Source organism: Phodopus roborovskii, unplaced genomic scaffold (genome assembly GCF_943737965.1).
Source record: "Phodopus roborovskii unplaced genomic scaffold, PHOROB, whole genome shotgun sequence".
Classification (NCBI taxonomy): domain Eukaryota; kingdom Metazoa; phylum Chordata; class Mammalia; order Rodentia; family Cricetidae; genus Phodopus; species Phodopus roborovskii.
Window position 1 is genome coordinate 2,022,115 of NW_026126566.1, and position 23,663 is coordinate 2,045,777.

Consider the following 23,663-nt stretch of genomic DNA (forward strand, 5'->3'; position numbering starts at 1 on the left):
ACTCCTTCATCTTCCCTTTCTGCAGAAGAAGGGCAGGCTACATTCCAGAGGGTACCTATGTCACTTCTGACTGACCCTGCTGTATCAGCCTTTCATGTTGCCTCCCACCTACATTCCAATTTCCCAACATCTGAAAATTCTCACATTTAAGCTGTAATCCCCACAGACTTCCTTCAAGTCAAAAATATGCTATTTGCTTACATATTCTTAGCCTGATCCTACTGCTAAAAGAGAGATTAGGTAGATGCAATGGGTAATTTACTACTTGGACTTGTTTATGAAACAGACAACACTGCACATTAAGACTACATGAGAATATATTGTGATTTGAGCAGTTTGTGCTATGAGTAACTGAAGACTGGAACTAAAAGTAGACTTCAGAGAAACTAGGAAAAAAGAACTCTTAACTCAACACAAAAGAACAATTAAAATGTGTGCCCAGCCTGGTCTTGACCCCTTTGCTCATCACTCCTCCCTCTCTGCAACTGGAGTCCAGGATTTCAGCTCAGTGTTTAGATATGGGTGTCTGCTTCTGCTTCCATCAGCTACTAGATGAAGGCTCTAGGATGGCATATAAGATAGTCCTCAATCTCATTACCGTGGAAGGGCATTTAAGGTATCCTCTTCACTATTGCTTAGACTGTTAGTTGGGTTCATCCTTGTAGATCTCTGGACATTTCCCTAGTGCCAGATTTCTCCTTAAACCTCTTTTGTGTTCTCCTCTATTCTTTCCCTGTCTCAATCTTTCTGTTCCCTCATGTCCACCTCTCCCTCTTCTCGCTTCTCTTTCTCCTAACTCCCTCACAGAATCAGCTGACCTGAACAAGGGGGAGCTCATGCACCCCAGTCTGATAGTTGGGAAACCAGCATAGGACCGAACCAGACCCCCTGAATGTGGATGTTAGTTACGAGGACTGGGCAGTCTATGTGGCCTCTAGTAATGGATCAGTATTTATCCCTAGTATAGGAATGGACTTTGGGAGCCCACCCCCCACATAGAGGGATACTTTCTCAGCCTAGACACATGTGGGGAGGCCTAGGCCTTGCCCCAAATGATATGACAGACTTTGAAGACTCTCTGCATGGAAGGTCTCACCCATCATGGGAAGCAGAAAGGGGATGGGCTGGGATTTGGTGGGGGTGACAGAGGAGGATGGGAGGATGAGGGAACTGGAATTGACATGTAAAACAACCTTGTTTCAAATTTAAATTAAAAAAGGAAAAAATGAAAAATAAAATGTGTGCTCAGAGTACTAGTCCTAACAAGCATTTATTTAATTTAACATAACTTTTAAAAGGAAGATATTTCATTGAACTGAAAAAAATTAATAATAAGAGCACATGCTTACAAGGGTAGACACACTGATAGAAATAAAATGACCTTGAGTTCACGACCATCTTTAAAACATATTCAACAAATGTGGAGAAACTGCCAACAGTACCACAGGGCTAAGCCAAGAGCTTCAGAGTTTTAAGAAATATAGAAAAGACAGAAGACATGTCTAAAGACAGACAGCGTATTGCTATAGAAGCAATTAAAAAAAGGTTCACCACTAACATTAAACTTTATAGAAAATATGTAACATATATCTGCATTAAACATTACACTTAATATACTGAACAACAAATATTATTACTTCAACCCTAAAATTTTATGATGTAAGTATAATGCACTCACATTATACAACATAATCCCTACTTCACTTACAGTCTTCTCCTCTAAAACAGGAATAGACCATAAAATGTCTGTGATCCTTGTCATTTTGTTTTACTCTTCCTTCTATAGAATATAGATTTTCTTTTTCATATAATACATCCCGATTATGATTTCCCCTTCTCCAGATCATCCTCACCTCCCTTACCATCCAAATACACATCCTTATTTTTTCTTGTTAGAAAACAGTCATTTAAAAAGTAATAAAATAAGATACAACAAAAACGAAAATAGGATAAAACAGACAAAATAAGAAGAGACAAAGTAAAGCTCAAGATATACACTCTGACTTTTATGATTTTGAAGCTCCATGCTTCAATCAGAAGTATACATTTGCTAACAATCAAGAAGAAAACTATGAACCAAAATACTAACTCACATTTCCTAAACATAACAATCAATCTTTTCAAATAGAAATGACAAATCTCTCAAAGAAACACAGTAGTTCCTTAAGAAAATAAACATAGATTCATTATAGCAGTTAAATACAATTTAATCGTCCTCGTTTGCCATGCAGGTCACTCCATATTGAGAAAAAAAAAATATGCTGTGTACTCTTTTCCCTGATGTATTGTAGTTCCTTTTGTTCATGAATCATAGTCTTTTTTAAAGATATTTTTAAATTATTTGTATGTGGGTGTCGATAAATGGGATGTTAGTGCAGGTACTCAAGAGGCATCAGATCTCTCTGAAGCTGGAGTTAGAGGTGGTTGTGAAGTCACCAATGTAGTAACTGGGTACCTAACTCCAGTCCTCTGCAAGATCAGTAAGCACTTGTAGGTACTGGACCATCTCTCTAGTCTTGATGCCTTAAACATGATGCTGTACTGCAAATTCTTAAAGCCCTCTTGATGGGGAATGTTCTTCTGTATACATGTTTGTCTTACTGGTTGATGAATAAAATGCTGATTGGCCAGGCAGGATGATAGATAGGGCTAGGAGCCAAGTAGGACTCTGGGAAGTATAGGCAGAGAGGAGTCATCATGTGATCCCAGTAAGTGACTTAGCTGGGCAGAATCAGAATATAAGCAGAGACAAACAGGACATCGTTCTCTTCTCTTTGGAGATGTAGCAGGCAAAGGAGTTCAGGTCTGGCATTCTCTGTAAGCCAAGACCACGAGGAAATACATGGATTTATAGAAATGTGTTAAATGTTAAGACAGAGCTAGCCAATAAGTAACCAGCCAACAGTTTCATAATTAATAAAGTGTCCGTGTGTTTCTTTGGGGCTGTGAAAGGTGATGAGACCTGCTCGGACAGTAACCTCACATCACACCATCTCACTAAGACTTGGGTATGACTGAGAAATAGACGTCCTCAAAGAAAACATTTCTCAGTTTTTGAGAAATTGTGGTGATTTCACTGAGAAATATATTGTATCAATGATGGTATTGTATATAAAAGTGGCTGCCTTTTTTCATCCTCTCAATGCTACTTTACACTAACTTGTTTATTGTGGGATAAAAAGAACCATGTGTCTTTGATCTGCTCATTATTTTTGAGTTATGTTGGTGATCTCCTAGTTGATTATTAATTTGTGTATTTGCTCTACTTATGCATTTAATTCACTGAATGTAGAAGTTTGTGGGGTTTTTTTATGTGCTTGTCATTTTCCCACACAATGAGGATTGCTTTCATTTGTACTAGACACATTCCTTTCTATGACATTTTCTATATTTAATGTAAAACAATACATTTGATGACATCAGCAATAACTATAGCATAAAATAGTAAATCTGACAAAAGGAAAACAGGCATGGTATATAAAATAAAAATTCAAAGGTAGCAATATTTAAAGAATGAGTGAAAGTCCAGAATATCTTAGTAATGAGATTAAAAGTCATCTCTAAGCTACATTAAAATAAAGAGAAAGATAGTGGAGCATGCCTAATTTCCAGAACTCAGACATAGGGTCAAAACTGTTGAAATCTCAAACCAGCCTGAGCTACATAGAGAGACTGTATCAAAATTAAAACAACAAAAATATACCAATCCGTGTACCTGATTGTGTTCATGTTCACTCTTTGTCTTTGTAACCTGAAGGCATGATGAGGGGGTTACAATGACATGTCTTTCGGGCCTCCAACTCATTTAGAATGTTATCTTTCAATACATAGTATTTCAGCCCCTCAATTGATTGCCTCATTTGTGAAAGAGTGATTAGAATGTATTTAACCTGCCCTTTATGAATGAAGAATCAAGAGGACAAACATGAAAATTCTTTGGTGAATTTTTTAAATGCAATGCAGTTCAATCCTACTATTAACTTCATTACAGACTTGACAGAACAGAAATAAATCGCTGGGAGATTAAGCTTGAGATGCCTTTACATTGCACTGAGTGTGAATGTAGGAAGCATTCATACACAGATTCAAGTCAAAGACTTTTAACCAATGAGGCAATAATACAACGAAGTTCACACAATGATGGAGTGACTCCACATAGATGGCTTTCTCTTTGCCATTCTCACAGAATCTGGGCACACAATTTTTTTTTAAACATTCTCAGGAGGCTGATGGACCCAAGAACAATGAGCACATGCTCTGTAGCTATGTATCATCTTAGTGACATGATACAGGAATCTCTTCACGGGGGAAAGTGCTGTGTTTAACATGTTGCTTCCTTTCTCTTTATCCCATGCATTAAAGAGTCTGAAACATTCTGTTGTCGGCATTTTGTCTGTTATTGTCGATAGCTTCCTGCTGTAAATGAAACTTGATGGTTAATTGTTACTAGAATATTACTAGATTCCATTCGCTATCCATAATCATCAAAGTGCCTATGAAAACAGACTCTAGAAAATACTGTCTACATAAACAAGTCAGGAATCTTCAGTGCTATTCTGAGTAAATATTACAGTTTGATCCTTTTTCTTCAACATCTTCCCTTGAACTGAAATCATGTGGGAATTCTATGAATTCTGAAAACAAATAATTCTGATAAATATCACTGTAGCAGTTTAAATGAAATGTTCCCATATATCACAGGTATTTGAATGCTTGGTCTTCAGTTGATAGCTATTTGAGGAAGATTAGGAGGTGTGGCCTTGCTGGAAGAAGTATATGTCATTGAGGCCAACTTTGAGTTTCAAAAGATTTACTCCATTTTGAGCTAATGCTCTCTGCTCTCTGTTTGTGGATGAAGATGTGGTCTCTCAGCTGTGTACACATTCCTGCCCACCTGCTGCCATGCACCCTTATATTCATGATGATAGACTCATCCTACTGGAACCATAAGCCCCAAATAAACTCTTCCTGTAAGTTGCTTTGGTCATTGTGTTTTATCCCAGGAACAGAGAAGTAACTAATTCAGTCACACTTTTGATAGGCAGAGTAAAGATTTTTGAGGAATGTTAGGAAAAGACATGGGCCATCTCCTTTCTGTGTTCAGCTGGTAGAAGTATGAAATATCTCTGCCTCCTGTTTAAAAAGCAAACAAATACTCATGCTACCAGACTAACACTTTAGGTGATCCATACTGCAACAGGCACATACTATTGTTTATTTTCATAAGAAAGATTCTGCTGGTCTCAGGATAAGACATACCACCCCACATGTACATGACACATTCGCTCCTAATACAAAAAGGCAAATCCAAAGTCATATATCCAACCCTATACTTAGTGATTGAATATAGAAAAATGTAAACAATGGCAAACTGACAACAGCAAAAATAAACCTGCCTTATTCATGTTTGAATTTTACAGTTGTATGAGTGGAAAGAATTAAATTCCCAATGAATCATAGAGATTCAAATAATGTTATAGAGCACATGGATTGTATATTAATTCATAAGACCTTCATGCAATACTTCTATGACTATTTTAACACTATTTTAAAAATAGAAGTTAACAGTTCAAGAACCTAAAATGTCCTCTTCCCTTTGTCTCACAATCACAAACCCATTGTTACTTAGTAATTTTTATCCCATTGAGAAACCAAATGAACCTCAAAAGTTCACGAAAACTAAAGTTAGAAGCAGAGCAGATAGAAAAATTATCTAGGTGAATCTTGATAATGTCTTAGAACTTCCAAACACTGTTATTAGTAAACAGGAATAAAGAGAGAGAGAGAGAGAGAGAGAGAGAGAGAGAGAGAGAGAGAGAGAGCAGGATTGACTGCAGCCAGGCCTCCCATCCCTGGAGTTCCTATTAAGGGAGCCTGTGGACCCAGCTGGGGGTAATTTATCATAGACACTGAGGCCTCCAAAGAGAAAGCACAGCAGACATTGAGGGGACTCAGCACTGTTTCACAGATCTCACCTCATATCCTCCAAAAGAGACTGTTCATAATAATGTTTATTGTTACACACACACACACACACACACACACACACACACACACACACACACACACACACCTAAACATATAAATGCATCCTGCTCAGTCTGTTTATTGTTACTGTTTAGTGATTTCAGGACTGACTGACCTCTTGGTATTGGACAGCCAATTAGGGGGTTTGGGGTTTATTCCTGGGGAAAACTATTTCTCCTGTCCTTTCTCAGTATTCCTTAATCATTTTCACCATATCATTTTTGCCAGCCCAAGAAACTTACCAAAAAGTAGCAACAAATTTTAGTTTGCATAATGAATCATCTGGCCACAGATTTTGTTTATAAATGCCCCTGGAGAGGGGGGGAGTCTGCTTTTGTGAAGTGCCCATGTGAAAAGTACTCTCTTGTTTAAGTCATTTATAGCTAAGTTTTATGTTGCTTGAAACACAGAGATGTAGCAGAGCTTAGATTAAAAAACAAGCTGGAAAGAAACAAAGCAGGTGCGCTCTGGAGAATGTCAACTCCATCTGCAAGGCCAGCGGAGTTATCGCCTAACCACGAGCTTCCTGATCTTCATTACCGCAGGGCTGGATTTAATTTGCTCAAACCTAGGCTGACTGTAAAAGACTATAAATAAGACATGGATTCAGGCACGTAGGACTAGGAAGATTGAGTCAGGAGAGGAATAGAAGATAGAAAAGAGAGAGGGAGAGAGAGAACGTAAAAGAGGGAGCTATTATAGGATCGAAGAGAAAACTGAACCTAAAGAAATGTCCAGATACCTGCAAGACTGACTCCAGCTAACAGTGGAAAGGCTTTCCTTCCTGATAATGAGATCAAGGACTAACTTATCGACCATCATGAAGCCCACATCTAGAACCTGTTGGAAACCGAAGCAAACACCCACAACTAAACACTGAGCTGAACTAGAATCCAGATACAGAGAGAGAGGACAAGACCAGGCTACAGAAACCGATAGAGACAGCTGACCTGAACAAAGAGGAGCTAATGGGCCCCCAGACTGATAGCTGGGAATCCAGCATGGGACTGACTCAGATCCCTGAACATGGGTCTCAGCTAGAAAGCCTGGGCAGTCTAAGGGACCTCAGACAGTGGAACCAGGATATATTCCTGGTGCACAAAAGGTCCTTGTGGACACAACCCCCATGGAGGGATACTGCCTTAACCTAGAGACAGGAGAGAAGTCCTAGTCCCTCCTTCAAATGACTTGACAGGTTTAGATGACCCCTCCTGGATGGCATCAACCTACTTGTGGAGTGCAGGGGGTGGGGGGGGAGGGTGGCAGGGGTGCATGTGGGGGGGGGAAGAGGGAAAGAGGGAGGGAGAGAGGGAGGGAGGGAAGGAAGGGAGGCAGGGAGAGGGAACTGGGATCGATATCTAAAAAACAAATAAATAAATAAAATTTTAAAAGTTAAAAAAAAAACAGACATGGATTCAGAGAATAACCACAGATTTCCAAAGAATAGAAATTTAAAAAAAAAATGTACTGGAAAAACAAAGATTAATGAATCTTTTTATATTAGAAGTTATTTTTTGTTTTCATTGAAAACAGATTCTTCTCTCCGATAATACATCCTGACCACAGTTTCCCTTCCCTCCAGAACCCTGTCTTAGCAGATCAAAGAACTCAAATGATAGTGATTGTAAATATTTTAAGTAGAAAGGAGATGAAACCAGATAAGGAAATGAGTTGACCATGACTATGCAAAAGAGCAAGACAGGAACAAGAAAGACATTGAGAGTTCATGGTCTGAGACCAAGCAGTGCAGTGAACAGGGAGGAACACTCACCCTGAGGCAGTCACAGACAAAAGGAAGATTGCTCAAATATCACTCCCAATGGAAGGTTAAAAAGACCTACTATTAAATAGATAGGGAATGCAATTCACATGGAGATACAGCAGAGAAGAACTTGTGTCCTATGGTTAAAATTCAGCATGTATAAGTTATAAACAAAGAGTGTACTATGTTGAGTACACCTGGAGACACATAAAGAGGAGAGAGCGCAAAAGAAGCAGGGCCTTGTGAAGTGGCTCAGCAAGTGACAGCTCTCTTGAGTTTCATTCCCAGAATCCATGCTGGAAGGAGAGACCCGATTCCAAAATGTGTCCACTAATCTTCACATGTATTGTGACATGTGTGTGCCCACACTCACAGACATGTATAATACACAGTACACATGCGTGCATGAGTACACACACACACACACACACACACACACACCATGAAAGAAAGAAACAAGCAACTAAAGAAACAAAAACCTAAATATGAGGCTCTATTAAGCAACTACCAGCGACACAAATATGAGTTCAGAGATCTGCAGCCAGACAGAGAATCTGAATTCCTAAAATCCGTAGCCATGATGGGAAGAGCAGAATTGGTAACTTGTGAACTTAAGGGATCTTGAGCTTCAGGTTTGGCAGGGGAAAGCAGGAGTCAAAGCTAGTATCCCTTCAAATTGACTCTCAAAAAAAAAAAAAAAAAAAAAACAACTGAACAGTATTTATCCCTAGTATATGAATGGACTTTGGGAGCCCATTCTACCCAGACTACCCAGAAGGATACTGTCTCAGCCTAGACACATGGGGGAGGCCCTAGGCCCTGCCCCAAATGACATGACAGACTTTGAAGATTCCCCCATGAAAGGCCTCACCCTCCCTGGGGAGCAGAAAGGGAACAGGATGGGAGCTGGGAAGGGGACAGGGGAGGAGGAGGAACTGAGATTGACATGTAAAGCAAGCTTGTTCCAAATTTAAATTAAAAAATATTATGTATTATCATAAAAAAGAAAAAAAAACAACTAAACAAATGAATTACACAAGGAAATGGTTGGGCCTTAAGCTGTGCTAACCAGGCAAACCACATAGACCCTGTTCTAGATAACTAAACTTGTTTCAATATAATCTCTTTGTGATGTTAAATTATCTGACCCATAGGTGTTCTTATCTACCAATTTCTACAATGAAGAGACATGATTTCAAAAAACATACTCAGGAATGTGTCCACCTTTTGCATGTGACATACATACATTTCCCCATTTTTAAAACATGCCTTCCATATTGTGTTTAAAAGACACATCTTTGGGACTTAGTACCAGTCCCCCCTTATTCGCTACGCAAAATAAATGTCTCCTCTCTTCAATTCTCATAGTGTTAACTGGGTTGTACTTCCGGAAAGGTGAATGCACTGTGCTTCAGCCAGTACAAAATGAAACATAAAATAGTTTTCACTTAACTTTCAGGATTCAGTGGAAACATATCTGGATCTGTCCTCTTTATCATCCATTGTCAAACTGAAGAAATTGCATATAAGCTTAAAGCTAGATATAATGTATACAGGGGAATTAATTTTTACCTTTGTAATATTTTACTTATTTTTTTTTTGAAACTGTAATGTAATTCCAATATTTCTCCCTTCTCTTTCCTCACTCCAACCAATCCCCTTACACTGCTTCTGGTAGTTTTTCAATTCCATAGCTGTTCTTCTATTGTTATTGTGTGCATATATGTATATGCATATGTATATACATATATTACTAACTATAGCCTGCTTAGTCTATAGAATGACATTTGTACATATGTTTTCACTGCTAATAATTAGGCAGTGCTGTTTTACTCAACCTGGCTTGTGACGTTGCTAAATCTGAATGCTTCTATTTTTTTTCCTAAAATCCTATCATTTCAAACTGCTGAAGGAAGACAGAAAACAAGCAAATTTAAACTTTCAATCATTGTTTAAGACATGATTTTGCTTCTCAAATATCAAAGTTCCTACTTCAACATCAGAAATTTTTACTATTAGTTAAAAAATGATTTAATATGAAAAATATTCTATTGCTATTTTGGGAGGAAATCCAAACCAGACATATTGACATATTTTGATAAAAGAGTATTCGTAGCACACATGATAGACTGCTCACTTGCTTCAAGGAGATTAAATAAAACAGCTTAAGGGACAATTTAAAATACAATTATTCAGGACATAAGGAAACATAAGTGGCAAATATTAAAACTTTGGTTATTCAATACCAAGTGGTCAGCCCTGTAAACACACATACAAATACCATTCTGCAAACAGACAGATTATATTTGTGTATATAGGAATAGATATGTATGTGCATATATGCATATGTATGCAACAACAATTAATACAAATTTGAAGGAAAACATGGAGGTGTGTATGGAAATATTTGTAGGTAGAAAAGGGGAATGTAATTATAATTTCAACATATAAGTAAAAATAAAAACCTTTTGCATAATTACTCCAGGAAGAGGGGCTTTAATGAACAGCACTGAACTAGAGGGCGGCACATGACCACCCATAGCTCTCAGCACATCACATCTTATCAAAACAAAATAAAATATTCTATTTTCTGAAAAGATGTGGATTCCTTCCAGACTAATGTGGTTTGATCACGCCAGACCGCCTGAAACAGAGTACAAGCTGATCCTACATTCAAAACAGCTGGACAAAACAGCCCTACAGACTACAGCTAGGATATCTGAATCTTCTTCGAATCCCCCAAGACAGCACCCCTTGCCAGCAGGAAGTAGTTTGGAAAGAACGACGCCCAAATTCCCAAATATTGTGTATAAATGTTTGTTTTCATTTAATTGGACTTTGTTATATAAAATTAAATAAAAAAAATTATAAAAAATATTCTATTTTCTCTAAATTTTCACAACTATAATGTTTTTAGGATGATTTTCTATACATCTCATCTATTTACATGGAAATTTGAATTAATCTGATCATCCTCCTTTTTATCTACTAGGATGAAGTCTTTGAGGTGTAAACCACACTGATTAGTACTGAGAAGCCAGCACCCGTATTTTAATGCATTGTTCCTTGTGGTATAGCTGAAGCTAAATAACAAAAGTTTAAGTAAGACCTGCTTTCCTGCCTTGTGAATTTAATTGCTTATGAAGTTCTCTTCTGCTCCCTTTGGTTTTCTTTTCATTCCTCAAGGCTGGGTTTAAATGCTGCAGGTCATACTTTACTTCCTTCCAAAGGAGTGCTATCTCCAAGTTTTCAATGTTGTGCCTGTGTATAACAGGAAAAGCCATGAAACTGTCTCACATATATCTCTTCTTCTGCATTATGGAATCCATGTTCTTGCCTGTTCTGTGCCTACAAGCTCAGTTACTAGCTCTTATCAATATAATTAATGAAATACAGCAGAGTTCCACACTTGGCACTCGATATATCTTCAAATAATTGCTAGCTGAATAATCATATTTCTATAACTTTTATATAACAATTTACAACATTTTTTCATAAGTTCTGTTTCTTGTTTTTCTTTTAATCTAACATTGTTAATTAGCAAGAATCTACTTAGTAAATTAGAAAAATTGGAGCTCAGAGACATTCAGTATTTTTGACAAAAATCATACAGTTGCTGAATGGGAAGATATGATTTGAATTTAATTTCCCTTGACTGTAGTTCTAGTGTACATCTCACAACACCATGGTAAAAAGTTTCCTGGTTCTTGGAGCCACGATGCTTTCCTTTAGTGTCCAAACCCCCACTGGTGTATGGACCTTTAAATGTAACTACTGAGATCGTATAAACCAAGGCCTTGAATATATCTGGTTTATGCCTTGGAAACTATGTCCATTGTGTCCAGCTTGACACTAGAGACACTAATTCATGTTATTTGGTTTGCTGACACTGTTCTGCAGATGAGAGTTTTAAGCAACATTTAATACAGAAAAGAGAATAATTTGATCTCAGATGTGGGAAGGCATAGCCAGGCTGGAAATTTAAAGGAGCAAAAGAGGAGTAAGCAAACAGCATACATCATTCTAAGCAGATTTGCACAAGTGGTGCCAAGAGCTCCTGTCATGGGAGAAAATAGACTGGCAATACACAGAATCAGGAGAGAGAGCTGTCAAGATGGGATGATTTGGGGCACACTGAGAGCCTTCATTTGCCTAAAAATACTTTCCCTTCTGACCTCCCACCCACCAGTGCAACTTGCTTTTCTGAGTTAGAATATCAAAACTTTCTTTTAACAGCCATGTTTGTTATCCAAGAGGAATGGACCTTGCATTCCTATAGGAATACATTGCAATACTGCGATCCAGTTAGCAAGGATAAATAAAATCCTTAAACAGTTCGTTCCAGTGCATTGCTCCTTGGGGAAAGGGCATGCCAGTAAAGGTGCTTGAGCTTCATTTCTCTCCCACCCCCTTTTTTATTTAAATTTGGATCAAGCTTGTTTTTCATGTCAATCCCAGTTCCGTCTTCCTCCCCTCTTCCCTTGCCCCCCTCCATCCCAACCCCTGTCCCATCCCGTTTTTTGTTCCCCAGGGAGGGTGATCTTCAAAGTCTGTCATAACATTTGGAGCAGGGCCTAGGCCCTCCCCCATGTGTCTAGGCTGAGGGACTATCCCTCTATGTGGAACCAGCTCCCAAAATCCATTCGTATACTACGGATAAATATTGATCCACTACCCAAGGCTCCATACACTGCTCAGTCCTCCTAACTAACACCCATGTTCAGGGGCCTGGCTTGGTCCTATGCTGGTTTCCTCAGCTATCAGACTGGAACCCTTGAGCTCCCCCTTGTTGAGGTCAGCTGTTTCTGTAGGTTTCTCCAGCCTGGTCTTGACCCCTGTGCTCATCACTCTCCCTCTCTGCACCTGGATTCCAGGAGTTTGTAGAGTTTCATTTCTTTAATTTAGTGTTCCTGGTCCTTATTCATGAATAGTGATGTCTATAGAGATCATGATGAATATGCAGAATATAATGGGTCATCTAAGGTGTGACCAGTAGCAATCCACTGTCAACACAGATCCTTCAAAGGAGAGCTTCTCATGTGAGCTTCAGCAACTGGCAACTTAGACTCTGCTTTCATGAATGCTGATACTAGCTATTGCTGACCATAGAACAGAGCTCATAAATTTACTATAAGGAAAGCATTCAAAATTTAATAAGAATTGTTGTCTTTAAAGTTTTAATAGCTCACATGGTACATTTAAACACAAAAGCTAATATATAGCTGAGCATGTGTATTCCCGTAGTACCACTATTTCAGAAGTTCAGATAAAAAATTCAGGTCAATCAGCCTATAGTTAGTTCACACAGAAAAGAAAAACTAATCTTGTATTTATCTCACAAGTCCTACTGGTCAGGTGTTATGCAATATGTTTTGTATTCTGCTTAAACATAGAAGTCTGCATGATATTAGGAAAAACCCTACAAAGAAATGACGAAACAACTAAAAAGGACAGAAAGGATTTGAGAATGTTAAATAACATTCCGGGATCATGCAGCTACTCAGTGGGAGCTGAAATCATTACTAGGGGTAAATTTGTTCTATTCCATTTGGTCCTATTACACCAATTTATGAAAGACTATGCTATTATCTTACTGGTATTCAGATTCTCAAGTTGTAATTATGTAAAATTTCTCTGACAAGAAGTTTTATAGGTGCTACCTGAATTGAAATTAAGAAAATAGTGTGTCTAGTACTTTATTTCCTTTTTCCTTTTCCAAGGAAAGACAGTCCTTTAGAACTGAAAAATATCAGTCATTCACCCTAAAAGTTCAAAGTATCGCTTGTAATGTTAGGACTACTTAATTTTCTTAAACCAAGTATACGACACCAGGATCAACACCTATAGCCTATTAATCATCAGAATCATGTGTTCCTCTACTCTCTGGACAGTGGGAGGAAGAGGATTCAGCACAGGATCCTCTACCTACTCCAGAGCCTCTGGTATCTCCTGGTATACCTGCTAAGAATACTAAGTACACTGTGTATTTCACTTCTGCATAGCTTTTCTTTTTGGTCCTTTAACTTCAGCCGGGCTTTCCATTTACTGTTTTAAATTATGAAATTATTCTTAAATTTCTGTTCGTTTTCCTCATCCATTGGTAAATCTTGTCCATTTAGACTTATCCTCAGAATCCATACTTTCTCTTGATGGTGGAGGAATCAGGGTGTAAGGTCCACTGTCCTACTTTTTTTGTTACATTAACCAACAAGCTACCTCCTTTGACACTGGCTCACCAAGGGATGCTCACACCCCAGCATCCAGAGAAAGCATCTTCAGAATAAGCCAGGTCTGAACTGGCTCCTGTCTGCTAGGCTGTTGGCTTTATGCAGACTCCAAGCCATTCCTATAATCCTTCCTCTTATAACATCATCCCTTCTCACCAGGCACCAGTAACTTTGGTCTTTTCTCTGTGCTTCAGATATGCCAAATGAACTCTTATACTTTCTATTTCCTTTCTTCATGGTTCTTATACAATGCAACAGGCAATCAAATTTGGTTATTTCCTTATGCTGTTTGTCTCCCTTGGTAAAATACAAACTGTGGGGTGGGGGTGCACTGTGAATTAGAGATGTGGTGCTTAACCCAGTAAGGCAGCCTCTTCTTAATATGAAAATCAGACTGTAGTTTTTAAAAGACAAGTTAACATATTGACTCTGCAAGCTAATAAAATACAATATCCTATGCATGAAAATAGATATCAACAGACATCAATTAAATCCTAAATTGTCAGTGCTGTAAGTGAACATACACGATATCCTATGTATCATTGTCCCTTTACACCATTTTCTTATGGGAGGGAGATATAAATACAGATTTTGATGGGTTATTCTTTAATTTAAGATAGAAAATAATTCATTTTTCTGTATTTTATGTTGATACTTGTATTTCTTTTCTTTATAAAAAAAAATACATGGACAGAACAAGTTTGTCTACTTAGTCACTGCATTTGGACTCTGCTCTGATTTTGGAACTTTGCCCTGGGCTCAAAGATGCTAAAAATCTTTGTAGATACAAGTATTCAGATTTTTCCTAAAGGCACATACAGGATCATATTTATTATGAAATTCAATTTATAGGATACAGTGTTTTCAATTATCCTTGGAGAAGTCTGTCTAATTGTTATCTAGGAGAGGTGATAAGGCAATAACAATAACTAAAGAATTTCAAAGAGGTATTCAGTCAATAGGGTGCTTACCTAACATGTGAAATGCTCTGGATTCAGTTGCCACACCCTGGTTAAACCTGGTATAGTGGTCATGTCTGTAACCTCAGCACTCAGGGGGTAGAGGCAAAAGAAGTTCAAGGTAATTGTCAGCTATAATGAGTTCCAAAGCTCAGTGTGTGATACATGAGAAATTCTTTTTTAAAACTGAAGAAAAATGCTCTTCCAAGTAGAACATAGCAATAAAAATTTTAAGTGAGTTTTTGAATACGAGAGTTTCAGTGACCACACTAACAAAAGACAATCATTTCTTTATGTTATAGAATACCCATATATAGAACAGAACAGAATAGAATAATAGAATAAAATATCCATATATAGAATATATTATAGAATAACATTTCTCAACATTTCCTCTATAATTAATTCTAATATAAGTGTCAGATTTCTTGTTAACTACTTATATTCATTTAAATGTAATTCTGATAATTTAACCATGATGGTTTATTTATGAGATGTACTATAAGAACTTTTGTATCATTGACAGCCCATCATAAATTAAAACTCAATGACATCTTTTTTCATAAGTTTTCATAAAAAGGGCAATACATTTTATAAACATGAATAGTCAGAGATGGAACATGAGCTTGGCAATAAAGTGCTTACCTTATAAATATGGTTCCCTAGGTTCAATGTCATGGAATGTCAAACCAATATCATAGTATGAATGCCAAGAGGTTAATCTTGCTTTAAAAATTGTCATAAAACTGAGATATTAGTTACACTCATTTATGCATATTTCCCATTTTATGAAAAGCAAAATTCTAAAATGGCAAAGCTTTAGCCTTAAGAAGACCACAGGCTGAAAATGCTGAAGATGTTTGGACACCAGTATTGTGTTCATTGAGTGAAGGTTTTTGACAGAAGAAATGTTAACGAAACATTATTGTTTTGTTATTGAGTATTTCACCACAACAAAATAATTGCAAACATAAGGCAGTCATAACATTATACATGTACTACTATGGTTATTTAGTGTAAGTCTGTTCTTCTTTTTAAAAACATCAACATATTTTATTTCCTCTCCAGAGTTATGTAATGATGTGTGTTATATCTATCAAGGATTATATCTACAAAATACACTAGCTACCATTGCAAATCTAAGAGTAAGATCAAATCAGTTTACCAAAAAGAGACACGAAAAGTGTTCAAAATAATGCCTGATGGTAACTATGATTTGGAAAATGGTCTTTCTGTTAAGGCTTTAGTCACCAGCCTGTGATGCTACTTGGATGGGAACTGACCAGATGGGACATGGTAGAAGTTAGTCAGGTCAGTGGGGACATGCCCCTGAAGTGGATATTGGGACCATAGCCTCCCCTACTTTTCATTGCTTCCACACTACTAGGAAGTAAGCAGTTCCCTCTGATGTGCCCAACATGATGAATTGGCTCACTTCAGCCTCAAAAGCAGCAGCAGTTCCTTAGCCATAACCTGAACCATCTGAAATCATTAATATACTTATTTAAGTCCACTGTTTTGTCATAGTCACCAAACACTGACTACCATAATGACTCTAAAGTGATTATACCATTTGAAATGCTTACATGAGACAAACTCAAAAAGGGAACAACATTGGGAAATTTAGGTTGGCTCTAGACAAATAGTCATGACACTGATTTGTTAATGCCTTTCATTCTTTAATTTCTAGTTGTTTTAAACACATAAGGTAAAGGCAAATTTGGAAATATTCTGAATACCTTTAATGAACTTTTACTCAAAATGTTATTAATATTTAGAAAAAATAAAGTTCTCAAATATATGTAATAACCTGAATATGACTTATAGAAAACATGAAAACCTAGTTAACTCAAAGGCTAAATATTAAGACACTGTGGCATTGACACCAAAAGTACAGCTGTGCCATATTCTCAATGTAGATGAGAGGATTTGAAATATTAACATAAATCAGCCTCACGTGGAGGCCTCATTCACAGTTTGATGGACTCCAGAATTGTTGATCATAATAGGTTCCTGGTTGACACTAATACTGTTCATCCAGGAAAGAAACTTTGCTGATAACTCATACAAATGTTTCTCCTCCGCCTCTTCCTCTTTCTCTTCCTCCTCTTTCTCCTTTCATCATCATCATCATCATCATTTTCTATAAGACCCTTTCAGGAGATGATTTAGACCTAAACACAAAAAAATTTGAGTGGGCAGTGGAGAGAGCTGGAGAGATATCTCAGCAATTAAGAGCACTGGTTCTTTCCACATAGTAGCTCACAACCATCCTTAACTCCAGTTCCAGTAGATTCTAAAACCTCTTATGCCCTTCCTTAAAGGACACCAGGGAAACACACATTGTGCACAGACATATATATGAGCCAAACATTCATAAGTAATATTTAAAAAAAGAAAGAGAGAGAGAGAGCCCATAGATGATCAGAGAAGGCAAGGATGTTGGAAGCAGAGATGTGTAGGTGAGGAATGGCTAATGGTTCCAGCTGGAATTTTTCAGTGAGAACAGCTTGAATCCTGAATCTTGAAAACAAGATTCACAGCTTTGATTAATTCATTTGAGGAGTCCTGGTCAAACAGTGTATGCATACTGTGATAGATAGCTATTTACAGTCCAATGGTGAAACATCTCGTTGCACATAGAGAAAGTGGAACTGAGTTTCTTCTATGTTGTTCTAGATTTTCAGTATTAAACTTTGTTACTTCCTGTACCCTTTCATAAGGCTTATTTTACATGTCATATTGAAGGAAGAAACCTTGAATATCAATTGCTAAAGACTGAAGTGAACAAAAATTTTCAGAGAAATGAAGGCCATGGTACTGATACTGTTTCAAGATAGGAATAAGAAACATGCAAAAGCACAAAGTGATCAAAACTGGGTTCAAGACTCTTGGACAAATGACAAGAATAGTGCAGGAAAGAGAACTGAAAGAAATGAAAACATTCAATATTCATAGAAGCTGCATATAGCATATTTAAGACAATATAAAACCGAAATGCATTTAATTCTCACTATTACTTTGACCCTTCATTGTGTCGTGTATTATTTTTATCATATAGTGTGTTCTGTGCCTGATTTGACCTGAATAACTCTTTGAAATATATATCACATATGTGTGCGTCTGTATGAAGTAGATGTATCCTACTGACATAAACAAAGTTGGCAAAACTACTTATATAACACGGTTTCCGACAGACTTATTTCTGTCTGCCTGTGATAGGCTGTACCTCCTACCATTCTAAATGTGGCACATGTACATTTTAATTGGAATAAATTACATTTAATCTTATGCAAAGAGTATTGAAACATGTGACAACTTTGAGCATAAAGAGGAATGTAAAATAAGAGATGGGAATAATTTTCTATAAAAATACAATGTCCTCCTATGTTCAAATCCTCAAAGGCATGGGCAAATTTACTGAGAATACAGAAGAGAGTTGTACCTAAGGTTTGAATTTGGTCTTTAAGTTTCTAGGAGCAGAGGAGCAACAGAGGAGCCAGTCCTCAAATCATGAGGTAAGGTGTGCTCTTACATTATCAGTGCAAGAATGAGCTGCCAGGTGGGAGGTGACCAGGTAGAGCTGGGAAGTCAGAACATAAGATGTACATAGTGTAAAAGCATGCTTGTTTCATAAAAAAATGGCATGACTGTAGTATCAACATTGCAATCAAAATGGTCCTGGGTTATATCTAATGAGTCTTGGTTATTTGTTAAATCTACCACTTGGAAGGGAATTATGCTCACCAATTATACCACCAAAACATTGTATCTGTTTCCATGATAAGTTTTATGATCATCTAATCAAAGGAAAATCAAGAGAGAATGGCTTCAGCTGGGGCATTGTTGTCTCTGCTCCAAAATATAGAAGACTCCCAAGCAGGAAGAACATATTAGTAGCAGGCTCCTTCTTGTGAGCTGTGCTATTGTCATCATTGATATTCCCTCCCGCAATGCACCTTAAGATTAAGTCAGGCAAGTAAATGAGACCCTGGGAAAAATCCCCAGGAGTTTAGAATTCTCAGCTCAGCTCTATTGTTGTTAAGGCTCCATTGGTTTTTCAACTCACTTTTCAATTCTGATTTCCCACCGCTCTCCTCCTCACAGTACCTCAGCCAGCTGCACAGCTGGGAAGAAACTAAAATAGAGATTGCTGCAACTATGCTTACAACTAGGAACTGGAATTGGATGCCCCACTCTACAGACCAAAGCATCCAAGCCAAAAATAACTGAAGCATGATACACTTGTCTTGATTCAAAAGGTGTGTGGTGGGGTGTAGTAGCCACTAAGACCTTTGGACTGGAGGGCAATAGGATCTATAGAGGAATAACATTCAGTGGCCTGGAATACACACAAGGACTATGGACTCAGTAAACTTAAATATATTTTCCTGGGGTGTGACAATTTAAACAAAACATTATGTTGAATAAGAAAGATAAAATCTTACTGATTATCCAGCACAACTGACTTAATCTATAATCTGTTCCAGAAAAGAGAATTTGGATGTTAGAAAAATGTACAAAGAAGAAAGAACAAATATCTGCTATTGACTTCCAGATGATGAAAATTTGGCTCTTGGCAGCCCTATGTTTTTAGTTGTTTCCTTTTTTACTATCAAAAATAGGTCATATGTAACATGTTAAAATTTAAATAATAAAGACAGTAATAAAAATAATCACTTATTTTGTTTTTGCATAAAATTTTGGTCTATTACTCTACAACTAATTATCTTTACTTTGAAAAATATTTTATGGGTTTCCTAATTTAATTTAACAAGTCAACAAAAGAATAGCAGCCTACAAAATGGGGAAAGATCTTCACCAACCCCACATCTGACAGAGGGCTGATCTCCAAAATATAAAAAGAACTCAAGAAACAGATCACCAAAACAACAAATAATCCAATTAATAAATGGGGTACATATCTAAATAGAGAATTTTCAATGGAGGAACCTCAAATGGCCGAAATGCACTTAAAAATTGCTCAATACCCTTAGCCATCACTGAAATGCAAATCAAACAGTTCCGAGATACCTTCTTACATCTGTCAGAATGGCTAAAATGACAGAAATGGCTAAGACCAATGACAGCATAAGCTAGAGAAGATGTGGAGAAAGGGGAACACTCTTCCATTGCTGGTGAATGCAAACTTGTACAGCCACTTTGGAAATCAGTATGGTGGTTTCTCAGGAAACTGGGAATCAATCTACCTCAAGACCCAGTAATTCCACTCTTAGGCATATACCCAAAGGATACACAACTACACAACAAGTACATCTGTTCAACTCTGTTCGTAGCAGCATTATTTGTAATAGCAAGAAACTAGAAGCAACCTAGATGCCTCTCAACTGAAGAATCTACCTCAAGACCCAGCAATTCCACTCTTAGGCATATACCGAAAGAATGCACATTCATACCACAAGAACATCTGTTCAACTATGTTCACAGCAGCATTTTTTGTAATATCCAGAAACTAGAAGCAAACTAGATGCCCCTCAATTGAAGAATGGATAAAGAAAATGTGGTACATTTATACTGCTGAGTACTACTCAGCAGTGAAAAAACAATGACATCTTGAGATTCCCAGGCAAATGAATGGAACTAGAAGAAACCATCCTGAGTGAGGTAACCCAGACACAGAAAGACAAACATGGTATATACTCACTCAAGTGAGTACATAAGTGGATATTAGATAGAGCAAAGGATAACTAGCCTATAATCCACAATCCCAGAGAAGCTAGGAAATGAGAACTCTAAGAGAGACATACATGGACCCCCTGGAGAAGTAGAAAGGGACAAGATCTCCTAAGCAAATTGGCAGCACAGGGAGCGGGGGTGGAGGGAGAACATGAGGGATCAGGAAGGTCAAGTTGGGGGTAGGACAGAGGAGAACAAGAAAAGAGATACCTAAATAGAGGGAGCCATTATGGACTTAACAAGAAGCCTGGCATTAGGGAAATGTTCACAGATCCACAAGGATGACCCAACTAAGAATATGAGCAATGGTGGATAGGCTACCTTAAATGTCCTTCCTTCATAATGAAATTGATGACTACTTTACATGCTATTATAGAGCCTTCATCCAGTAGCTGATGGGAGCAGAAGGAAAGATTCATAGCTAAGAACTGAGACGAATGCCTGGAATCCAGTTGTAGAGAGGAAAGAGTGATGAGCAAAGGAGTCAAGACCATGCTTGGAAAACCCACAGAAACAACTGACTGGAGCAAGTGGGAGCTCACTGACCCCAGTGGTAAAGCTGTGGAACCAGCATAGGACTGGACCAGGCCCCGTGAACATGGGTGTCAGTTAGGAGGCCTGGCCAGGCTATGGGGCCTCTGGCAGTGGAACCAATATTTATCCCTAGTGCACAAATGGACTTTGAGAGCCCATTCCCCATGGAGGGATACTTTCTCGGCCCAGATACACGGAGTGAGAGGAGGGCCTAGGTCCTGCCTCAAATGATATGACAGACTTTGATGATCACCCATGGGAGGGCTCACCCTCTCTGAGGAGTGGATGGATGATGGGATGGAAATATGGTGTGGGGAATGGGAAGATGGGAGGGAGAGGGAACTGGGACTAATATGTAAAATAAGATTATTTTTATTTAAACAAGAATTAATTTAAAAAGGAAAAATATTTTATGACTTCCCTAATTTACTTTAATTTTACATATGCAACTAAACATTTTTATATTTTTAAAAATACTTTTATATCTTATTTTTTACATGTCATTTTATATGTCATCTATAATATATCACGTACTACCAGCTCAAAATATATATAAAATAATCCTCATGTCACTGAAACTTTCTGATTATCATTTTAAATAACAAGCTAGTTTTCTTATTACTAGCATCATAAGCATGAATCAGTAACCTTATTAATTACTAGAAATTAATTTAGCCCAGGAAAAGAAAATCCCATACAATGAAAATTCTAAAGCCTTGGTGAAAGAATTTTAAGAGGACATACTAAGAAAGGCAGCTATGGATATAGATTAGAAGAGTCAGTATTGGTAAAATGTGATCCAGTATTAACTATATATTGAATACATACAGTCCCTATAATACCAATGGTATTCTTTATAGAACTGGAAAAACAACCAAACAGTTAACTTCATATGGAGCCAACCAAACCACACCTCAAAAGCCAAACTAAGGAAACAGAAAAACAGCATTTCTCTATTTTATGTAAAAATATTCTAGAATACTTTAGCAATCAATAGCAAGGTGTTGACACCAAAAAACAAACACAAAGGCCAATGGAACAAAATAGAGATTGCAGAAGTAAACACAAATATCTAGTCAATTCATTTTTAAAGAGATTAGAGAATGTATTAGAAAAATATTAATATTTACAATAAGTGGTGCTTGAAAAAAATGAGTATTCACATGTTCAAGAAAGACATTCAATCCCCATCTCTTGCTAGCTCCAAACATTTTTCCCTATGAATTTAAAACTTGGATGCAAAACCTTGACTGTGAAACTGTTAGAGATGGTCTGAGACATGGAAATGGACAATGGTATTTTGAAGAAGACCACAAAATCACAAAAAACAAATGTAAAAATATACAAACACCATGTATTAACCTAAGTGTTGCTACAAAGTAAAAGAAGCAAGGGTCATAGTAAATATCAATCTACAGAATGGGAAGAATATTAAAAAGCATGTAGTCCTAAATAGACATTTAAAAAAGAAGATAGGCAAATAGATACCAGATAGTTCTAAATAGAGGGTAAAAACAAAAGAGAGAGATAAGCAAATAGCTATCACAATTATTAAAAATGCTCACCATTAAAAATCATTGAGAAAATGCAAATCAAACCCACAAGACATTATTTTGCTCAAGTAAGATTGTGTCTTATCAAGCAGACACTAGATAACAGATGATAACAATAGAGAATAATGTGGAGATTCATTTGAAACTGAACATAGAACTGCCATATGACCCAGCAATCCAATTTCTGGGTATATTTCCAAAGGAATGAAGTCTGTTTGTCAAAGAGACATCTACACTCCCAAGTGTATCGAATCATTGTTCACAAATAACCAAGAAATAGAAACCACTCCGGGCTCATTAACTGCAAATGGGTGAAGAAAACATACAGCACATACCCAGTAGAATAATATTTAGCTATTTTTAAAAAAGAAAAAACAAATTCTGTCTTTTGTAACAACATGAATGGAACCAAAGCTCATTTTGATTAGTGAAATAAGTCAGAGAAAGACAAATATTCCCATTCATATGTTGAAACTAAAACATTATCTCATAGAAACGAAGAACAGAGTTGAGACGCTGTTACAAACTAGGAGAAACAAAGAATACAGTGAAGGAAGAAAGATAAGAAACACCCAAAAAGTCAGGAATGCATTTTGTTTTCTAAAGCACAGTTGCATTTACAATAATCACTATAATACCTGGAAAACAAAAGTATAAAAATTTTGAACATGTAGATTTGATTAATGTTTGAAAAGAAAGGAAAGTGTATTGCTGATATGGTACACATTGGACATATGCATTGAATTATTATATTTTACCCCATGAAGATGTACAGGTGTTTAAAAAAATGCCTCTTGAATGCAAAACCAAAATAACAAAAACAGCACAACACACACACACACACACACACACACACACACACACACACACACACACAAAGCAAAGAAACAAAACAACTATAAGA

The 23,663-nt window shown here is 37.1% G+C and overlaps 1 protein-coding gene across 2 annotated transcripts in view; it reads right to left on the minus strand.

Moving 5' to 3' along the window:
- Positions 1–23,663, minus strand: part of Rit2 (Ras like without CAAX 2) — a 301,478-nt gene that overhangs the window by 155,886 nt on the left and 121,929 nt on the right. The gene's annotated exons all lie outside the window — the stretch shown is intronic.